Source organism: Balaenoptera borealis (genome assembly GCF_965194805.1).
Source record: "Balaenoptera borealis genome assembly, chromosome: 8".
NCBI lineage: Eukaryota > Metazoa > Chordata > Mammalia > Artiodactyla > Balaenopteridae > Balaenoptera > Balaenoptera borealis.
The window spans coordinates 96,250,164-96,258,039 of record NC_138865.1 but is presented as its reverse complement, the minus strand read 5'-3'; the positions used below and the strand labels follow the sequence as shown (position 1 = coordinate 96,258,039).

The following is a 7,876-nucleotide window of genomic DNA, read 5'->3' as shown; positions in this document are numbered from 1 at the left end:
CTCCCTGTTACCATTTCACAGAAGCCCACCACTCCCAGGAAAGTCACCTCCAGTGTAGGTGGTGGAAATGAGGAGCCTCAAGGGTAGAAGAAAACTGGGGCAGAATCAGTCCCTTAAAGAGAAAGGTCCTCATAGTAAGTTCTTTCAATTAGCTTATTTCCATCTGCCTGTTCTCTTCGATTTGATAGATAAATCCTCACAAACGTTGCTCTTCCATAAACTTAGACTTTCAGTTACACCAACAGGAAAATTAAAAAATATTGCTTCATCTGTTCCAATTTTAGTTCTTTCCCTTTCCCCTTCCTTTTTCTATTTCATAGACTCATATGACTTCTGGATGGAAAAGAGCTCCAAGGTCATCCAATAAAATGCCTCATTAGATCATTAAAATTTCTCTGCAACATCTCATCCAGTGGCCCTTCAGCCTCTGCTTGCACACCCCCCAGGAATGGGGATCTCATCCCCTTACTGGGCAGCCCATGCCCTCTTTATACAGCTCTGGAAGAGAAATTGTTTTAATTCCCAGTGAGTAAAAACTATTTCCCTGATACTTTCTTCCCTTGGCCCTAATTCAAGCTCTTGACACGAGACCAAACAAACCTAATTCCTCATCCATGTGGAAAGGCTTCCAGTGCTTTCACCCTTCTGATTTATGCTAGACTCCTTTCTATTTTGAACTCTCTCATTAGAAAAAAATGCACAAATCTAATTTTCCTAACAACGTCTAGGAGATAAGAGAAATAATCTATAATGAAGTAAATTTATTCATTCATTCTTTTCATACAACAAACGTCCACCAACTTCTCATTGTTCCAAATCTAGTGCAAAGATCTGGGAACATATAGATGAATGAGGTTCACTCCTTGCCCTCAAGAAGTTCACAGTCTAGTGCAATGGTTAAGAGTAGGGATTTCAGTGTCAGATAGTTTGGTTCAAATTCCTGGTCTATCTCTTGCTATATGTGTGACCTTGGACAAGTCACACTAGGTCTTAACTTTGTCACATGTGAAATACAATATTGATAGTACCTTCTTCATAGGGTTGTTGTGAGAATTATATGAGATGACACACGTAAAGCTCATTAAAGGGTCAATGAATGTTGGCTGTCACTATTAGGAGGAGTCGTGTGGGAAAGAGATGAGGTCAGTTTCAATATAGTAGGTAGATTAGGCAAAACCAGAATGTGATGCAATGGCACAGAGGGGCACCTAACCAAGACTCTGTGAAGGCCTAAGAGAGCAGGTGATTTTTATCTGAGTCTGGAGAGATGGAGGAAGGTGCGTGAAGTTGGAGAGAGATTCCAGGCAGAGAGATCAGGTCATGCAAATGCAGGAATCTGTGAGATCCCAAGAGGTATTCAGGGAACTATGAACAATACAGAATGGCTGGAGTACATCTGTATTGTGGCAAAGGATGAGACCAGGAAATTTCCAGGGATCATAAAATGGAAAACCTTGTAAGCCAGGCTAAGGAGAATGAACTTTGTCCTATAGGTCATGAAGAGCCAATGAAGGATTTCACGTGAAAAGATTGCATCTGTATGTTAGTATCACTCTGGAAGAGGGTGAACTGGAGAGAGGCAAGCCTGGAGGAATAATAAATTCCTCAGTAGGTGGGTTAAGCTCATGCTTAGGGTGCCAATAATGCATGGGTGAATGAGCCTGTGTCTGCTACATGATTTATCCAGAATTTTGCAAGCAGTGAAATACAGAGACAAGTTCTTTTAATATCAGCATATGCATAAGCTCTGGTTTTACTGTTTGGTGTTGTTTTGTTTTTGATTTACAGATAGCAGCAAAGGGATTATGGTGCATAGAGCCCTTAAAAATTGCATTAGAATAAGTGAGGCATAATAAAGGCTGGAATTAAGGCAACAGCATGAGAGACAAAAAGGGCAAGTCTCAAGGAAACAACAGTCAGAGTGGAATTCTCTTCCCAAAAATGGCAGAGCAGGGACTATGGTTTTTTCAGCCTAAAGTCTCTCCCTGATAGTGACAGAGCATGGCAATATAGTTGCTTCCAACAAATTAACTTCCAATGACATGAATATATTCTAAATGCAACTTTATCATTTTCCCAAAAATAGTTGTTCAAGATATTCCCTAAATCCTTATTTACTCATTTTTATTCATTTACTTATCAAATATTACTAAGATTAACCATGAATTGAGAAGTGTGAAAGTTCTTGAATATGCAGAAGTAAACAAGAAAGATGTTATTGCCTGATCTTAAGAAGTTTACAGCCCAGCAATGTGGATAGATATTGAATAAAAAACCAAAATTCATCACTTAAGCACATTTACGATAGAAACTACTTTCTTTCACAGCCAGCTCTTCAAAAAAGTGGTAACGTGGTATCTAGACATGCTCACCTACCATCCACTCTTCAACCCATTCTATCCATCTAGCTCCTTTAGAATTGCCTTTGATAAGGTGATCAATAACCACCTTGTTGCAAATCCAATGGACAGTCTTCAGCCAGCACCGTATTTGAAATCTCCGCAGCACTCAACACTCCTTCCTCCCTGAAACTTTCTCCTTCCTTAGCCTCTGGAACATTACAATCTCCTCTTTTACCCCTTTGCTTCTGCTTCTGTCTCCTTTGATGACTCCTCTTCATGTTGGAGTTCTTTGGGACTTTTCTCATCTTCTCCGTCTTTCCCTAGGTGAACTCATCCATTCCCATAGCTTCATGTACTCTCTCCATATTTCAAGATTCCTAGACTTACATTTCCAGCTCCAATCTGTTGTGAACTGTAGATTCATATAACCTAACTGATTACTTGATACCTCCACTCTGATGCCTCATAAGCATCTCAACCATGACATGTCCAAAACTTTATTCTTGGACTGCTGACTCTTCCAATTCCAAATATGTTCCTCTCCTGGTGTCATTGCTCTCACTGAGTGGCATAATCAACTACCCAAATGCAAGACAGAAATGTAGGTGTCAACCCTGACATCTCCTAATGCTCCTCTTCATTTTTCCTTGCCCCATCCAAGTCTAGGCCACCATTGTCTCTCACCTGAACTACTGGGATAGCTTCCTAATTTATCTCTTCAGAGTTACTACTGTTCCCTTCCCAACAATTTTCTACACAGCAACCAGATATTTAAAACACACACATATCCTTCTAATCAGGCCACTTCCTATTTAAAACACATCAGTGATTTTTCTTGCCCTGAGGATGTAATACAAATTCGACATGACCCAGGCTTAGCATGATCTGAGACCTGACTAATCATCTCTGGTCTCTTCTGGGGACACTCTCATCTCCATGTTCCAATCATAGAAATCTTTTGGGTCCTCAAACCTTCTATGCTCCTCCTTTGCTCTTGTCTATGCTCTTTGTACTTCTTGGACTACTCCCTTCTCTTTGCCAGTTCATGTCTATTATCCCTCTCCAAAATAGCATCTAGTTCATCATGTATTTATTGTCTCTTCCCTCCCATTAACATGTAAGGTCCACACAGCAGGGACTTAGACTGTTTACTTACTGTTATGTACTCAGCACTTAGGAGAGTCACTGGCACATAGTATTTAGTCAATGAATATTTATTTAATGATTAATTAGCTCCTCATCAGAGTGCTGATTCGGTTAGTTTCCTTTATTGCATCGTAGGCTCTTGTTGTGTCTACCTTCTTCTCAGCAGCATAGATCACGGCCGTAACTCTACATTTACTTAGGATGATAATCGTGGTTATGACTGAGCAGGATGTTGAAGGATGAATGAGGTGTCAAGTCACTTGACCACTTCTAGCTCTTAATTATCTACTAAGAAGAGAAAATAGGAGGATCGGGTAGGATGAATCTTCTTTTAGGTTTGCTTGAGCTGTAGAATTCTAAATCTAGGCAATTCAGGATTCGAGAAGCAATGGGTACTTCGTCACTGAAAGGTGCCAAAGGACATGAATGAGCACTAGGGTAGGAAAAGGGGATTCCAAATTCAGTTTTAAAGGTTAGCGTTAGCTGTGTGATATTTGCCTTTTGGTGTCACGGTAGCTCCTTCTGTAAAATTAAAGAAAATAACACCTTGCCGAGTGTATTAGTCAGGGTTCTCCAGAAAAACAGAACCAATCGGATACATATATCCTATTTATTTATACTACAGTTATTATAAGGTATTGATTCCTTGTGACCATGGAGGCAAAGACTCTCACAATCTGTTGTCTGCAAGCTAGAGACCCAGGAGAGGTGGTAATGCAGTTCAGAAGCTGAGAGCTGGAGAGACAGTGGTGAGGTTCCAGTCTGAATCTGAAGGCCTGAGAGGCAGAAGTGCTGAAGGCAGGAGAAGACCTTTGACTCAGCTCATGCAACCAGGCAGAGAAAGAATTCAACCTTCCTCCACCTCTTTGTTCTTTCGAGCCCCTCAGTGGATTGGATGATGCCCGCCTACATTGGAGGGGGTCATCTACTTTACTCAGGCCACCAATTCAAATGCTCATCTCTTCCAGAAACGCTCTCACAGATGCACTTGGAAATCATTTTTAGCCAGCTATCTCAGCAGCCGTTGGTCCAGTCAAGTTGACACACAAAATTAATCATCCCATCAAGGTTGGAAAGAGAATCCTGGAATGTATCTACTTTGTAGACGCATTTCCATCTTCCATCAATCCATCCATCCGTCCGTCCGTCCATCCATCCATCCATCCATCCATCCATCCATCCATCCATCCATCTCACCTGATACTTTTGCAACTAACAGTCACTGTGTGCAGCACTGTGCCAGGCATTGTGCTCGACATTAGAGGGTCACAGATACAAACAATCAAGTACCTGACCTTGAGGAGGTTACAGTTTACAGACGGATTCGTAGAAGCAGGTAGTTTAGAATACAATGGTCTAAGGACGAGATAGACATATGGGCACCACTCTGAGACTAGTGCAGTCAAGGAGGGTTTCTGAAGGAAATAAGAACTTAGCTGAGTCTTTAAAAGAAGTGGGAGGGGGGCTGTTACCTGGGCAAGAAGATTGAGAAAGACATTATAGACCTGTGAGAGAAAGAGCGAGAGAGAGGTGGAGGGAGGGGTGCGGGAAAGGGGGCAGGGTTCAGCGAAGCAATGTGAACAGGTGGATGTGTGCAGGAGCTGCAAACAGCCCACTGTGGCTGGACCATAAAGTGTGACATGGGGAATGTGGAGACTAAAGCTGGAGAAGTGAGCTGAGGCCAGGTCATGGCAAGTCTTGGGTGGCTTGGGCTTCATCCTCTAGATAACTGTGGGGGGGCATTGAAGGTTTCTAAGCAAGAAAGGGAGGGTGATGTGGTCAGATTTATGTTTTGGAAGTGCCACTCTGGTAGCTGCGTGGTATTTGGAATGCGTATGATCAAGACAAGGGGTAAAATGAGGACCTTCCTCTTGACTCTACATACACTTAAGCATCATTTCATGGTGTGCATCTGTCCATATATACAGAGTCATATAATCTGAGATTTAAGAAGGGCCCTTAGCATCTGTCCAACCCTGATTCAAATCAAAAATCCCCCTGCCCCGTGGCTCCTGTACACATGCAAACAAACTGGCCTATTATTGTGCTGCAGGCAGACAGCTCCCCGGCACGCAGACATTGGCAATTGCCCGTGGTTTCATTTCCCCAGGTACCCGGCATAACACAGCCACTGCCTGACAGATCTAATCACAGGCAGGGTCTCTTTTGCAGTCACCCCAGAGTGAAAGCTCAGCGTGTTCCTGAGGAAAAGACTGAAACATACAAATCAATTGCCCTTTTCTTCTCTTCTTTTTTGACCCCATTTTAAATGCAAGTATGAGGTTTGATAACAGTACCAGGAGATGAGGTGGATTTCCCATGGCCAGGGGCTCATCAAAAGGAAAAAGTCTGCACAGAGATAGAAAGCCTCAGCCTTGCACCAGCCTTGAAGACTGCCACAGCCGTTCCTGAGAATAGCCGGGAACCCAATCAAACTCTCAAATGTCAGTGTCAGAATGGGGAAAAACATCCAGCACCTGAGTCTCACCGCCTTTGGCTGGGGCCTCAGCATCGCTACACTGCTACTTGCTGTTCCCTGCCCACCCATGCTCCTGATTACCAGCCTCTGGGCCTCCATTTATACTTTTCCCCACCTGGGACACCTTACACCAATGCCATACATTGAATTTCAGTGTATCCTTCCAGCCCAGCCCAAATGTCTTTTTACCCACGAAGTTTTCCTTGGATGATCTCTTCTAAAATTTCCATATCACTCCAGATGTATCTTTAACATGATACTATGTTTGCCTTGCATCGTGATTATTTATACCCATGTCTCCTCTCTTCTATGCTGAGAGCTCCTTGAGGGCAGGGTCAGCCTTGATATAGCCTGTAGCATGGCCTAGGGCTTGGCATATGGAAGGCACTGGATTAAAGTTTGTTAATTAAATAGGTGAAGTGGAACTGGAACTCACAGATACAAGTGACCTAATTTGGGGCCTTTAGGGATACAATTTAATCATGAAAAGAACTTGAGGAAGACCTACTTGTTCCAGAAAGAGGCTAGTTAGAGACTATATTGGGGGCTTCCTGTTTTCTTGCCAGGAAGCAAAATGTTATTCCAAGAGGGGTGGTCCCAAAGCTAGTCATCCCTGCATGCTAGGTCAAACAGCGTCTCGCAGAAGCCGGGACAAGCTTGTATTTTCAAGACAGATATACCTGTTTGGAATCTTGAATCCTATGTTAACAGCCACATAACTGTGGGAAATTTACCTCTCTCCATCTATAAAGCAGGAAGAATTGTTCTACCTCAGGGGAAAGGTCACAAGCAACAGATGTGCAAAGTGCCTTGCACAATGGCCACCTTTTAACAAATGTTAATTTCCTTCCATTTCACTTTTCTTCTTCCTCCTGTGCTATGCTTAGAACCCAATTCCTATTTCATATGCAGATGTTTACTAAAGAAAACGTGCCATACTTCCATTTTCTGAATACCCCATTACCTGGAAATAGGTCTGGATTGCCACATTAATATCTGGTAAACCCATCTTCTGGCCTCAAATAAATATAAAGCAGGTATTCTTTGACACTTCAGTTCCTTGCCAATAGAAATTTGGAACTGGAGCCTTGAAACAGAGTCAATTGACTAGGAGTAGCTTAGACATCAAGTTATAGAGAACCAGGTTAGAAAGAGTTTCCATGGTTGACCAAAGCCACTTCTAACCTGAAATGTTAAAGCGTCTTCATACCTTTAATATATTTTCCACTCATATTCAGGTTCTGAGCTCTGGTTCTCATGATTTCTCACCTGGACAACTGACCACATCAGTTGAATCCATGTCTCAATTTTTACCCCGCCTCTCTCCATCAGTTTCCCTGCAGCAAGAATGAGTGACTGCTCTAGAATCAAATCTTGTGAGGCCTCTCTCTGGTCTGTACTCCTTCAGTGATTCCCATCTGCCTATGGCATTCTTTTCAAACTCTTCCAGAGAAATACTCCCAAGGATTGAAGCAGGTAAATACAACCATGTGGTACAAGATCAGAGACGGAAGGGATGGAAGGGAAGGGAACCATCTGAATTGTCCACTTGTCAATATCTTTCACTATCTCAGGGTGTATTAAGATTCTCCAGAGAAATAGAATATATATATTCTCTCTATATATGTGTGCGTATATATATATATAGAGAGAGAGAGAATATATATATTCTATATATGTGTGTGTGTGTGTATATATATATATATATCTCTATATATCTCTCTCTCTCTCTCTCTCTCTCTCTCTATATATATATATATATATATATATATATATATATATGGGGGTGGGGAGAGAGAGAGAGAAAGATATTGATTGATTATAAGAAAATGCCTAATGAGATTACTGAGGCTGAGAAACCCCACAATCTGCAGTCTGTAACCTGGAGGCCCAGGAAAGCCAGTGATAT

The 7,876-nt window shown here is 42.1% G+C and overlaps 2 long non-coding RNA genes across 2 annotated transcripts in view; one reads left to right on the top strand and one right to left on the bottom strand.

The window, feature by feature from the left end:
* Window positions 1-7,876, bottom strand: part of LOC309634296 — a 514,820-nt gene that overhangs the window by 15,449 nt on the left and 491,495 nt on the right. The gene's annotated exons all lie outside the window — the stretch shown is intronic.
* Window positions 1-7,876, top strand: part of LOC309634334 — a 135,400-nt gene that overhangs the window by 100,143 nt on the left and 27,381 nt on the right. The window lies entirely within an intron of this gene.